Here is a 14,800-nt window from a genome sequence, read left to right on the forward strand (position 1 = left end):
GCAGGATTCAACAAATATTGGAAAGATATGTGCTCCCCCCCCCCCTTTTTTTTCTTTTCCAGTAGGATAGGGGATAGGAAGAAGAGAAAATAGATTTCTGTTTTTTTAAAATAGGGAGTTATTTGATTATTAAGAATTATATATAATATAATAGGAATTCCCATTTGAGGTAACTGTATTAACAGTTTTGTTTAACTGTTTTACTTTGTTATAAGAGATTTCACAAAGCAGGAGTAATCTGTAAATGTTTGTAATGTAAAAAGAAAATCAACAAAACTGAAGATGTTAAAAAAAAATCAGAGAAGAAAAATGGAATGCTGTATTTGGGGTTACAACAAGGATCCCAGTTTGGCCGGAATGTAGAGTGGCCATAATATGAAATCAAGCCTAGAAAAATAAGTTGGAGACAGATTGCAAAAGTATTTCACGTAGGGCTGGGCCTCAGTATAGTGCCTCTGGTCTTTTTCAGGCTAGAAGCTCCTTGGATTCCAGATCTGGTGACCTCTATTGATCCATTCAGCCACCTCAGGCTCTGTCCAACCTGGACTTACTAGGTTGCTTAGTACTTTTTGAATTGAAAACTGAATTGAGCTGTTTAGCTTGACCAGTGTCCCTTTGGGCCTCAGTACTCCAATTAATGATAATGACGATATAGTATGGGAACAGCATACAAGTGCTGAAGCTCAGTGAGCCTGAGGGATGGAAAATACTAGCTCAGAGTGAACAGCCATTCATTTTTCAATTCAGCAAGCATTTATTAAGCACTCACCATAGGTTAAGCACGATGCTAAGTTCTGAGAAGACAAAGGCAAAATCAATCCCTTTCCTCAAAGAGGTAACGTTCTATTGGGAGGGGGTAAAACAAGGAGAGATGGAGTTGGCCAAATGGGTAGGATATAATGGAAAGATCTTATCCCAGGCCAGGCTTACACCATAGAAGATGACTTTCTTCCTCTCTTTGCTCCTGATAAGCAGAATCTTAGGTTCTCTGTTCTCAGCCTGGTGGGTCTCTGTGGTTCTCCCAGTGATGCTGCCATAAGTACTTAGTTGTTTGCAGTTGTGTCCAACTCTTCATGACCCCATGTGGGGTTTTCTTGGCAAAGATACTGGACTGGTTTGCCATTTCCTTCCCCAACTCATTTTATAGATGAGGAAACTGAGGCAAATGGTGAAGTGACTCATCCAGGGTCACACAGCTAGGGAGTGTCTGAGTTCAGATTTGAACTCACAAAGATAAGTCTTTCTGATTCCAGGTCCAGTGCTATTAGTACAATGCTTCTGGTCTTTTTAAGTTGTACCTAGAGAGAGACAGAGACAGAGAGAGTAGAAAGACAGAGAGATAGAGATATAGAAAAAAACCAGAAAGAAATAGAGACAGGGAGAGAAAGAAGAAAGAAACAGTGAGACAGAGACAGACAGAGAGTCTGGGACATACGGAGGCCAGCTACTTCAGAGCCCTTAATTACTCATTGCTACCCACACTGGCAAAGATCATGTGAGATGGGAACTTTTATCAGTGTGCTCAGAGTAGGAGAGAGTAGGAAATGGGAAGGGAGGGAAGAAGAAAGTTCATAAATCCATCTGATCAGTACTGCTGTTTTAGTTGGGGGCAGTGTTGCGGAATGGAGAAGGAGCTAGTCTTGGAGTTAGGGTTCAGTTCCTGCCCCTGTCACTACTATCTCATGTCTCCATGAGCAAATAACTTCATCTCCTACTGCCCAGAGGCAACCCTCTCAAACTGAAAGTTACAGATGAACTGCTTATCTGCTCTGTTTATGGGAGTTCTCTCTTAATGAAATCACAGGTCAAAAGCCCAGGAGAAGGGAGAGGCACTTCCCAGTCCTCTAAAAAAAGATTTTATTCTAAATCCTGTGGAAAAGGTAAAAGAGCTCTCAAGTATTATTTTGATGATCCCAGACAACAGGGCCAGCCAGCCCTCATAGGCAAAATTCATCTTTGTCTTTATGTGTTTCCCTTTCCCCGCTCCCCACTCTCCCAGGGTCATTCCTTCTAGGCTTGACTAACCCCAGAAAGCATTTGCTGATAAAGGAAAAGGACTCTGGGAGACTAAAAACTCATCAAGATTACTGTTCAACCTGAAGGCTTTGGCTGTAGAATTTAGAATCATCTCGGGAGATAAGATATAGACATTCTGTTTCATATTCCTAGAATACCAAAATCTTTTTTTCTTTTCATTTAGGTCTCCTGTCCATGGTCTCTTGCAAGTTGCCTAGGTCTGCCTTCTTTTTGGCTTATAGTTCCTTGGGATCCAGGCTAATAAATAACTGTTGTCCATAATCATCATATGTCATCTACCCAGTCTCACTCTCTTCCCACTAAGTAACTTCCAGTAAATAGCAATAATCATTTTGGGGTTTTTTTCCTACTATGCTTTGTAGAGCAATTTCTTCTCAATAAACTTGTAGAACAAACATTATTGTCATTTCACAGATGAGGAAACAGGCTCAAAAACCTTAATTGAATTTGCTTCAAGTCAATAAACATATATTAAGCACTAACTATATGTCAGGCACTGTGTCAAGGGCTGGGGATGCAAAAAGAGAAAAAAGACAGTTTCTGTCCCTAAGGAACTTACAGTCAAAGCTGGTGATCCTGCACACAAATCCATATGCAAAGTAAGCTACATAACAGGATAAATAGGAAATAATTCAAAGAGGGAAGGCACTGAAATTAAGAAAGATTGAGAAGGCTTCTTATAGAAGGCTTATATGGTGGCACACAGCTAACAAGTGTAGTTCTTGTTAGACCCATTTTAAAGATGAGGAAACTGAGACCTAAAGAGACAGGTAAAGTGACTTGTCCTACACCTAGTAAGAGCAGGGTTAGGTCCTGATTTTGTACATACTGTTCTTTCCCTGTTGCCTCAGACATCTCCGACCCTCTGCAGAGATTTTCATTTAGTTCAATTCAATTCAGTTCATAGGATCATAGATCTTGAAATGAAAGGGGCCTTAGAAACCATCTAGTCCAACCCCCTCTTTTTTTTTTTTTTAAATTTTTTTTTTTTATTTTGTAATGTTTAACAATCACTGCCATACAATTGTGATTTTATCCCCCCCACCTACCCCCCCACTCCCCCCCTCCCTCCCCACGACTGCATACAATTCTGTATAGATTCTACATATACTTTCCTATTGAGTATATTTTCACTATAGTCATGCTATGTAGTCAGACTAAGATAAATGAAAGAAATCGTATAACAAATCAGAACATGATACACAAACACATACACATACACAAACATGATCTGCTACAATATGTGAGTGACTTCCATATTTCTCTCTCTGAGTGTGGCAGGCATTTTGCCTTGAGATCCTCCATTGGGATTTTTTTTTTTTTTTTTTGGTAAGAAGTTCTTGTGTTATTACAAAAATCTAAGTCTACCAGAAAAAACTCTCACACACTGTGGTTGTTGCTGTGCATAAAGTTCTCCTGGTTCTGCTCCTTTCACTCAGCATCAGGTCATATAAGTCCTTCCAGGCCTCTCTGAAGTCTTCTTGTTCATCATTTCTTATGGCACAATAGTACTCCATTACATTCATATACCATAATTTATTCAGCCATTCCCCAATTGATGGACATCCCCTTGACTTCCAGTTTTTGGCAACTACATAGAGTGCTGCTATAAATATTTTTGTACATGTGGGACCCTTTCCCATTTTTATGATCTCTTGGGGATATAGTCCTAGTAGCGATATTGCTGGGTCAAAGGGTATGCACATTTTTGTAGCCCTTTGGGCATAGTTCCAAATTGCTCTCCAGAATGGTTGGATGCGCTCGCAGCTCCACCAACAATGAATTAGTGTTCCAACTTTCCCACATCCTCTCCAGCATTTATCATTTTCTTGTTCTGTCATGTTTGCCAATCTTATAGGTGTGATGTGGTACCTCAGAGTTGTTTTGATTTGCATCTCTCTAACCAATAGTGATTTAGAGCATTTTTTCATATGATTATAGATAGCTTTAATTTCTTCCTCTGAAAATTGCCTGTTCATATCCTTTGACCATTTATCAATTGGGGAATGACTTGTATGATTATACATTTGGATCAGTTCTCTATATATTCTAGAAATGAGGCCTTTATCCCCGAGCTTAGCTGTAAAAATTCTTTCCCAATTTACTACATCCCTCCGGATTTTGGTTGCATTGGGTTTGGTTGTGCAAAAACTTCTCAGTTTAATGTAGTCAAAGTTATCCATTTTGCATTTCATAATGCATTCTATCTCTCCTTTAGTAAAGAATTCTTCCCTTCTCCATAGATCTGATAAATACACTATTCCTTGCTTCTCCAGTTTATTCATGGTATCAATCTTTATACCTAAATCATGTACCCATTTGGACTTTATTCTTGTGTACGGTGTCAGGTATGGGTCTATGCCTAATTTCCGCCACACTGTTATCCAGTTTTCCCAGCAATTTTTGTCAAACAATGAGTTCTTATCCCAGAAGCTGGGGTCCTTGAGTTTATCAAACAGAAGGTTGCTATATTCCTTGCCTACTGCATCTTGAGTGCCAAGTCTATTCCACTTGTCTACCTCTCTGTTTCTTAGCCAATACCAAGTGGTTTTGATAATTGCTGCTTTATAGTACAGTTTGAGGTCTGGTAGCGCTAGGCCACCTTCCCAAGCATTTCTTTTCATTAGTCCCTTTGATATTCTGGACCTTTTGTTTTTCCAAATGAATTTTGATATTATTTTGTCCAGCTCTAGAAAGTAATTGTCTGATAGTTTAATTGGTATGGCACTAAATAAGTATATTAATTTGGGTAGAATTGTCATTTTTATTATATTAGCCCGGCCTACCCATGAGCAACTAATGTTTTTCCACTTACTTAAATCTGACTTTATTTGTGCAAAAAGTGTCTTGTAATTGTGTTCATATAATCCCTGCAACCCCCTCTTTTTACAAATGAGGGAACTGAAACCCAGAGAGTTTAAGTGACTTGGCTCGAAGTCATGTAGGTAGTAGACAGTAGAACGAGGATGTGAACCTAAATTCTGACAAGAATCAGGACTTTTTATTTTATTTCATTTTGTTACATATACACTATTGCCTCTGCCACCCCTGGCCCTCAGTGGTTAACTTCATTTGTCATGAAAATAACACGGGAAGATATTAATAAAGAGATATCTAACTTAGGGTGGAGACCAAAAGGTGATAAGATTTAAAGCTGATCACATATAGATGATATAGCCAGGAATTTTAAATAAAGTGAAGGTGGAGGATTGTGTCTACTTGATATACCTTTCCCTAAGGATTTCATCTTTCTCTTTGCCCCTTTTATTCATCTGCATAGACATCTAAGTGGTGTATCAGAAAGCTCTGGACTTGGAGTCAGTAAGGCTTGAGTTCAAATTTGACCTTAGACACTTATGTGACCCTGGGTAAGTCAACTTCTCTTTGCCTCAGTTTCCTCAACTGTAAACTGGGAATAATCACAAGATTGTTGTGATAATTCAGGGTTGTTATGCAGATCAAATGAGATAATGACACAATGCCTGACAATACTTAATAAAGGCTTGTTCCCTGCCTGCATGAGAAACAAATAAACAAAACAAAAAATCTTGAGTTCAAGCTAAATTAGAGGCCCTCAAACCAAGAAAGCTCAACTTTTGAAAGAACATTCTCTAAAATGATACTGAATGGGTAAAATTTAGCAAGAAAGGAGCTACAAGAAATTTCTAACTTTTAAGTCAGATAGTAAATGGAAAAAGAAACAGACAATAATGAGCAGGACATAATGGTTAAAAAATAGAATTAAAGCCTGTGGGAGATACTTGACTAGCTTAGCTATTTCATGAACTTGGCTCCTGGGGCTAAGAATCTGTTCTAATCCAGATATGATTTTCACAAATGGTGAAGAATTGGTTGCTGGGTAAGAAATTTGGGATCATATGTAGACATCCTATAACTGGTTCCTGTCAACTAATGACATGGTAGGCTTTTTGAGTGGCTTTGGAGGTATTCAAAATTGCCCAACATCTACAGCTACTTCTTTGTCTCTGCTTTAATTGGTGACCAAACTTTCACTTATAGCACCAGGTGACAGACCATGTCATAAAAGGAATGCTTCTAGGTTTTATCTTTCTCTGAGACTTCATAGTCTCTGAGAAATAAGCTTCAATTTTTATCCAAAGCCTGAAATCCTTGATTTTGTAGCTCATGAGCATCAATGCCTTGAGGAGCAAAAAAGGACCCTTTGGTAACAGCTTTTGGGACCCCAGCCCAGCAGAAGGACTCACCCGACAGTTATGCCACTTCTGATCATGAATTTGGTGGTACTAGTACTATATTGGAACTGAGCTAAATTATTAGCCTTATTCTCTCCCTCCATGCCCTACACCATTGAGTTGGAGTAGGGCAGATTATGCCCCTGAGGCTTTGGGGAAAATATCCCTTTATAAAAGTCAATGGATATTAAGTGGTTAAATGAAAATGAGATCGGGTCATTGGGTTCTGACAGTGGGGGGAACACAGATTATGGAGGCTAGAACCCCAGGGAAGATGTCCCAGCCTGTCTGAGAGAGTGGAGCTAAAGTGAACTCATTCCACTAAACTCTTTAGAAGAAAAAGAAAAGTCAAGAACAACCAGGACCTTTGCCTAGGGTGGATGGGATGATGTTAACTGATCCCAGAGAGAAAGCAAAGCTGCCCAATGTTTAGATAGTTTCTGCTTTCTCTGCCAAGGAGAAGGATCTTTGCCCTGTAAATGACCGAATGAAAATGCAGACTGGGAAGCCGGATAGTCAAGATAAATATGAGCACCTAACACCCTTGATAAATTCAAATCATTAGGTCCAGGGGAATTTTATTCTGGAATACTTACTGAAAGAACTGGCAAATGTGGCTGGTGAGCCACTATCAATGATTTCTTAAAAGTCATGGAAAATAAGAGTCACCACAAGACTGGAGAAGGCCAAATACTTTAATTTTCACAGAGAGAGAGAGGGAGGGAGGGAAAAAGAGGCAGGGAGAGAGAAGAGAGGAGAATCTGCAAACTCTCGGGCCTTTAGCTTGACTTATTTCTGGGGACATTCTGACATGGAATGTCTAGAGGTGGTTGGAGAGCATCGAGAAAGGAAAGTCATGATTGCAAGAGCCAGCTTGGTTTCATCAAGAATAGGTTGTTCAGTCTCATTTTCTTTTTGGTCAGGATTCCTAAGTAACTATGGATATAATTTACTGAGGTTTTAACAAAGCTCTTGATAAAATGTTCATGCTGTTCTTAGGATGAATGTGGAGGGATGTCAATTAGAAGACAGATGATTCAGAACTAATCAAATGACCCAACTCTGAAAGTGTTAGTGGTTCATTGTCAATATGGCAGGAGGCCTCCAGTGGAGTACCCAGGAATTGTGCAGGGTCTTATGCTTTTCAACATATCTATAAATGGCCTACTCTTCAAATCTGGAGATAGCACACAAGTGGTCTTACTGTATACGAAAACCCCAAGATCTTTTTTACAACTGCTATCTAGCTGATTTTTGTTACCTAAATGCATTTTCCTATTGATTTTCATCTTATCAGACTTAGCCTTTGCTCTGACCCATTAAGATCTTTTTGGATTCTGAATCTACCGTCAAATGTTTTATCCTTTCCAGTTTTGTGCTGTCTTCAAGATGTCTCATCCACATTGCTCCACCTTCCAAGGGCCATGAAGGTGGCTGAAGTAGGTTCTGTGGAACATGTAGAGCTTGGTCAGACATTGAAGACACCAAGGTCATCCACTGTATCTCCAGCCATCAGCAGTCATCCTAACTTCTGTCCTGCCACTGTACTTCAATGACTCTGGAAGAGAGAATGAGGTGGATGACTTTGTACAACTCTGCCTTACTTGAATTCAATTCACTGGCAAGTTACGATATTACCCAGTGATATCACTGGACATCTTTGAAAACTAAGAATGAATAATAAGTGACTTCTCTGTGCTGTGCACTGTGCTAAGTACTAAGGATACTAGGACTTCATGCCTTCTTGCCCCAGGAAGCTCATCACTGGGAAATGTCATTATCCTGTAAGACTGAATCAGACATGATTCTCACAGTTCATCAGTACCTTCTGCCCTCTGGGGCACTCTCTGACTAAAGAGTCTTCTCCTTATTTCCTACCAGTTGCACTGCTTTGGGACTTCTTTGAACTGGTTCATTCTTCCCTCCTGCTCCTGCTTTTCAGCTTATTTTTGTGCATTTTCTTCCCTCATCAGATTGTAAGCTCCCCAAGGACAGGGATTGTATTTTTATTTGTATCTGTATCTCCAGGATTTAGCAAAGTGCCTGGCACATAGTAGGAACTTAGTGAATGTTTATTGATTGCCTGCTTGACCTATTGGGAGACATAACATGTACATAGATAAGTACAAAAAAAATAACAAAGTGAATACAAATATAATGTCAAGACTACTTAAAATGGCATTACCCACAGGGAGTAGCCTGGAATCTGTTTGTTCAAGACAGAAGGACTAACACTGTGTTGGTCTTCCATATGGTTGGGAGCAGCCTTTTTCTACCAGCTATATATCGTAACTGTCTATTTCTTTAAAACAACCTGACTGGGACAATCTCTTTCTCTTTCTGGTGTTGTCCAAGGGTGATGATATAATTCACTTGCAGCAAGTGACATCAATGTAGTAAGTGATGAAGGACCTGAGATCTACCTCCCTCTTTCCTTGGGCCTTATGGTCCTAAGAAACAACTTGAAGTTTGGGTCTGTTTTCTTTGTCCTTTTTAGTTCTAGGTACAAGAAATGGAGTCCCAGACCCAGGAGCTTAAGCCATGGGGACCTTGGAACTCAAGATTTCTTCACCAGATGTTATAGTCGGCCCAGCAAGGGAGCCCTCACAAGCCAGGGTGCCAGGATGCTAGCATAAGGGGGAACTTTTCACTTGAACCCAGTGTAACTAATGTTTTGCAGGAAATATATTAAGCTAGGACTCTAATGCCCCTTCCCTCCCTAGAGACCAAGGTGGTGTAAGGGGTGATTATATCCCTTAGGTATTAGGGAAATGTTTGCATATTTTTTTCTTGCTATATTTTTGAAATAAATATTCATTTTTAAAGCAGATCTGATGTTAAAAGATTAAATGGAACTGGGGGACTTGTACTGTTCGGCCCTGAGGCCAAAGGGCTACCTGAGCCTTTTCTTACCTGTCGTCCAGGTCTTCGGGGATCAACCGGATAAACGTGTTGAGAGAAGAGACTTTCCAGAGTCGAACAAGGGTTAGGCTTTATTCAGGATCTTAGTTACATGTGCAGGGTGAATTCTTCCTCAGGAGAGAGGAACCCTCCTCCTCCCAAGGGGCAAAGATCGTACAGCAAGAGGATGGGAGCGGGAGAGAGGAGGGACCTTCTGCCCTCCAAGGGCCCCTCCGCGTGAAGAGCGCCTTCAGGCTTTCCTGTCCCTACTTAAGCTCTCCCGCTGCATAGTTTGCACGTGAATACCATGCGTGCTCTCAGCCCTTAACTAGTCAACAACAGGTGTGCTCAGACCACGGGCCAATCTCAAGGGTGGGATGCTCTCCCCAGCAAGTTTCCCACTGAGAAGAGGCGGAAATGCACGAGATAGCCCGTGTTTCACGCCTCAATTCCCAGCTGTTCCCTGGGGGGCCTCATGAGAACTCTGAGGTTTAGAAGTCCTCACCTTTACCTGCCCGAGACTGTCCACGTGAAAACTGAGCTTACACCCCCAACATTGTACCTTTAAAAATTAGGAAGAACATGGAGGCTTTAGCCAACTAAAGAGAAAAGAGACTCTAATGCTCATGTGTTTTTGTTTGTCCTTCCTTTTGGAAGAGGACCAATGATACCATGGGGTGATATCTTGACTTGTGTGTGAATTGGATTTCAGTGAGGCAGAGTTGCACAAAGTCATCAGCCTCATCTCTCTACTAGTCACTGAAGTCCAGTGGCAAGAGAAAAGTATGGATAATGGTTCAGGATGCAGTGTATGATCTTGGTGTCTTTGATATCCAAGCAAGCTCTAAGCACTCCAGAGTACCTGCTTTAGCCACCTCCATGGTTGTTAGAACAGATTGTTCCCATTGAGGGGGAAGTCTTCACATAGTTAGGGTAGATATTCCTCTGAGTCACGAACAGGTTTGAGGCAGGTCAGTTACCCTCAACTTGGTTTAGCCCAACTGCTGAGACAGTTGTGTGGCTTTTACACATGCTACAGCTTTTTGGAGCCACACATGAGAGATGACTGTCAGGTAGACACCAACAGTGGATAAGCAGCCCTCACAGTAGAAGTGCTAGTCCTCCTGAACTCTCCATACACCCCAATCCTCACTTAAGGTGCTGAGGAAGGATATGTGTGAAATGGAACAGACCCAGCCCTGAGAGAGTGGAAGCCAAAGTACAACCTGTTACATAAGATAATGAGGGAGTGGGACTCATCCATTCACTAGGGTAATCTAGAATGATCAAAGGATTGAAGGAAGCTAGAGACTCTAAGAGGTAGAGATTAGGAGAAAGAATGAGAGAGAGAGAGAGAGGAGAGAACGAGACAGGAAGAGAGAATGAGAGAGAAAGAATGAAAGAAAAAGTGTGTGTGTGTGTGTGTGTGTGTATGTGTTGGTGTGTGTGTGTGGTGTGTGGTGTGTGTGTGTGTGTGTGTGTATCCTGGAAAGGTGCTTTGGAGCCAGGTTGTGAAGGACCAATCTGAGTAGTTCTTTTCTCCTAGAGGTGATAGGAGCCACTGGAGCATTTAGAGCAGGGGAATGCCTGGGCAGACCTCTGCTTTAGGATTATCACTTGTGGTAGTTGTGCAGAAGATAGAGCAGAGAGGGTAGAAGCTTGAATCACCGCTCTGCTCCTTATTAGTGTTACCATCAACAAATCACTTACTCTCTGGGCTTGTGTCCAATTGAATTTTCTGAATGGATTGTACTGGGAGGTCCCTTCCAGTTCTGAATCCCATAACCTTTACAATAATCTATATAACTGAAAGACAGACAGTATGACCATGGAAGGAAACTAAGAGATGTAGGGTCTAGTTTCTCTGTCTAGCCCAGATACTCTCTAGCCCTGTGATCTTGAGTAAGTAACAACCTTTAAGAATCTTGGTTTCCACAATGCTGGGAGGTAGGTGCTGTTATTATCCCCATTTTACAGATGAGGCAGCTGAGACAGAGGTTAAGACTTGCCCAGAGTCAGTCAGTAAATGTCTGAGTCCAGCTTTGAACTTCCTAATTCCAGGCCCAGCATTCTATCTACTGTACCTTGTGACAATGGAGATTATGAGACTGAAAATATATGGGACTTTTATATTTTAACTATATGATTTCCTTACATTTTAACTGTAAAAGCACTGTTTTGTCTATTATATTTATCATTTTCTTTTAAAGGAACTTACTAAAGACTACAATGTTATCACACACACGCCAAAAAAAAAAAAAAGAATTTTGTTTTCCTCATTTGTAAAATGAAAATTATAGTCTCTACCTTGTCTACCTCACAGAAGTATCTTGGGGATCCAATAAAAGAATATAGGGAATGGTGCTTGAAAAACTGGAATAAACTCTGTGCACGTAAGTTTATTATTAGTAGTAGTAGTAGTTCTTTCCTCTAAGAAAAGAAAAAAAGCATGGTAGCTTACTCATCTTCACAGCCCCAGGCAAGCATTGAGTAGGGGAGAAGGGGATGTCATGTCAAACAGGATGTACCTGTTTGACAGATGGGAAAAGTGAGACAAACAAGCAAAAAACAGAATGTGAAACAGCTTGTTCAAATGAATGAAGAGCCATGGGCAAAGGAGACAGGCCATTTAACTGACTCATCAAGTAACATACAGCTAGCTCTATTGTCCTCTAGGTACAATCTGCTAAGAAGGGCTACAGTTTCTAACTCATATCTCAGCCACCTTCACAAGAAGACAGAATAGTGTGGTGTCAGGCTGGCAGTAAGCATTTATTAAGCACCTACTGGTGTGCCAGGCATTGTGTTAAGTGCTAGGGATACAACAAAAGGGAAAAGACCTTCCCAGCCCTCAAAGAGCTCACCTGAGGGAGACAAAATGCTAACAACTGTGTGTGAACAAGATAGATATAGGATAAATTGGACATAATCAATAGAGGGAAGGCACTAGCTTTAAGGGGCATCAGGAAAGAATTCTTGTAGAGTATAAGATTTTATTGGGATTTGAAGGATGCCAGGAAAGCCAGGGGGCAGAGATGAGAAAGGAGACATTCCAGACACAGAGGATAGGGAAGAAGCTAGAAGTCTAGCAATAGAGTGTCTTGATGGATTTAAGTTCCCAGGTTCAAATCTCCCACTGCTCTACATTACTTCTTATGGCATCAGCTTCTTTATCTGTAAAATGAGTGGACTAGACTTCTTTCAAGTCCTTGCCACTGTTAAAACCCATGATCTTCTGAAGAACTCTTGTGTAGCTGGGTCCTTTGTTCCCAGGCCTTCAGTGTGATTGAGGGGAGGAGATGGGAATCAGGAGCCAGTTTTCCCACGAGTCTCAAGTCAATTCTAGCCCTTCTAAGCCCAGAATACAGTGACAACAACATGTCAGGGCAAGTGTTCCCTGAGGGTGGAGAAGATGTCTCAGTATTTGGCATGATTTGAGTTCACTGAGTCCCCCCTTGCTCATGAGACACCTGAAGTCCTCCTAGTATCAGGGCAAACCCCAGAGTTCAGCAGTCCTGGGCCACTTTGATTTCCCTCAAGAAACACCAAAGGGTCCACAGTTTTCTGAGAGAAGGGAACTCTGAGGTTTTCTTCTTGGGAGAATAAAGACAGGCTTACATAAATCTTTTGACATCTGACTCTCTGCATGCTCTTGGAGAAGTGAAAACACTCACATTCTACTTCTTCCTCTTCTCCTGGTCCATTCCCAACCACCAGTTCCCTTTCTGACTGTGCCATACACTGGCCAATTACTGGGGAAAGCTGGAAACCATAACTTCTGGCTTCTTACACCTAATTATATACAGCCTTGGTCACTACCCTTCCTATCCAGTTCTCTACTCTACACCAAAAGGAAAAAACAAAACAAAACATACTGTCTGACCAGTGAGGAGCAAGAAGGGGTATTGGCCTATGGTGCAGCTCTTTCTTAGTTAACTGTACATGATTAGAGGCCTATTTTCCCCAGAAACCAGAAGGGGAAGTAGAATTTCAGTTTGGATTCAGGATTTCAAAACTTGAGTGAGAATGAGACAGAAGAAACATCCTATGGGCCACAAACTCAGATTTCCTCCTGAAATAGCCCACGTGAGGGAGAGTTTGGTGTAGGGGGTTGGGAGAAAGACATATGGTTGATTGGTCACCCCTAGATCCTGAGGATAGGGCTAGAGGAATGGTTCTCAAAGTGTAAACCCTTTCAGAGGGGCCACAAGGTCAAAACTTTTTATAATTTTTTAATTTCTAAAATTAAATATTAATAGATAAAACTGTAAAATATCAATAGGGTAGTTAATATCAATGAATTATAATTCATAGAGGCAAAAACACTTTGGGAAGTCCTCAGTAATATTTAAGAGCATAAAGAAGTCCTGAAACCACAAAGTCTGAATGCTGCTGGGCTAAATAAAGTGAGCCATCCTAAGAAAAGTCCAGCACAGGATTGACCCTGCTATGTTACAAGGATCCTAGATAGATTTGAGGGAGTAGGGAGGGAAGTGTGGGCAAGGACCTCGGGGTGTAGTTACTTAAAGGCAAAAGATATTCCTAGAGAAGGTAGAAGGGGAGATAAATGGGAATAAGGTATGAAATGAATAGGCACATCCCAGATATTAGGTGAAGGAAAGAGAGGTAGTTCAAGGGCCTGGGAGAAGATGAGCAGGCATAAAATGGGACTCAGATCACTGCAACTTAAATGCCAAAAATAACAGTGAAATTAATCTGCAGGAATAAAAGGAAAAAAACCCAAGAGAAATCATTTTTTAAATGTAGATAGGCCTAGAAACACTAGATCTAAAACTATAATACAAAGTAGGTGTCATTAAAATGATTTTGTACTAGGTTGAAAGTAGAAAGGTTGTCCATTGGAACAGATTGAATGGAAAAGCAAATAAAGATGGTAACATAATGTTGGGTAAACCCAGAGACTCCAACTATTGGGATGAGGATTCACTCATGAGACAACAACTGCTAGAAAAACTGAAAAGCAATTGGGCTGAAATTAGGCATAGACAAGCATCTCACATCATCTAACAATAAACTCCAAAGGGATCCATAACTTAGATATAAATGTGACTATATAAACATATTAGAGGAGCAAGGAAAAATAGCCTTTCAGATTTTTGAATGGAGAAGAAGACTTCATGACCAAAAAAACAATAAAGAAGAGCATAGAAGATAAAATGTATAATTTTTATTACATAAATTTTTTAAATGCAAAGAAATAAATCCAACACAGCTAAGCTTAGAAGGGAAACAGTTAATTGGGGGGAAAATTGTTGCTGCAAGTTTCTCTAATAAAAGTCTCATTTCTAAGGTATATATGGAACTTATTTAAACGCATAAAAATAAAAGCCATTTCCCAACTGATAAATGGTCAGAAGATACAAACACATAAATCTCAAGAAAAGAAATTAAGTGATCAGTAACTATATAAAAAAGGGAAATGCAAATTAAAGCAACTTTGAGCTTCTTCACACCTGTCAGATTGACAAAGATGACAAAAAATATGACAATTGTTGGAAGGGCTACAGAAAAATACAGCATACTAATGCACTATTAGTAAAATTGTGAATTCATCCAGCCATTCTAGAAAGCAATTTCTAACAATGCCTAAAGAATCACTAAACTGTGTACATGTCCTCTTTGATCCA

At 40.4% G+C, this 14,800-nt stretch overlaps 1 long non-coding RNA gene across 1 annotated transcript; it reads right to left on the reverse strand.

The window, feature by feature from the left end:
- Positions 1-6,928: 6,928 nt before the first annotated feature.
- LOC140497395 (uncharacterized) lies at positions 6,929-9,368 on the reverse strand. The gene is made up of 2 exons (XR_011964655.1): positions 9,165-9,368; positions 6,929-7,809 (listed from the first exon to the last, which is right to left on the reverse strand). It is a non-coding gene; the product is annotated as an uncharacterized lncRNA (long non-coding RNA).
- Between the last annotated feature and the right edge of the window lie 5,432 nt (positions 9,369-14,800).

The sequence above is a fragment of the Notamacropus eugenii genome, chromosome 3 (assembly GCF_028372415.1).
Source record: "Notamacropus eugenii isolate mMacEug1 chromosome 3, mMacEug1.pri_v2, whole genome shotgun sequence".
Classification (NCBI taxonomy): Eukaryota; Metazoa; Chordata; class Mammalia; order Diprotodontia; family Macropodidae; genus Notamacropus; species Notamacropus eugenii.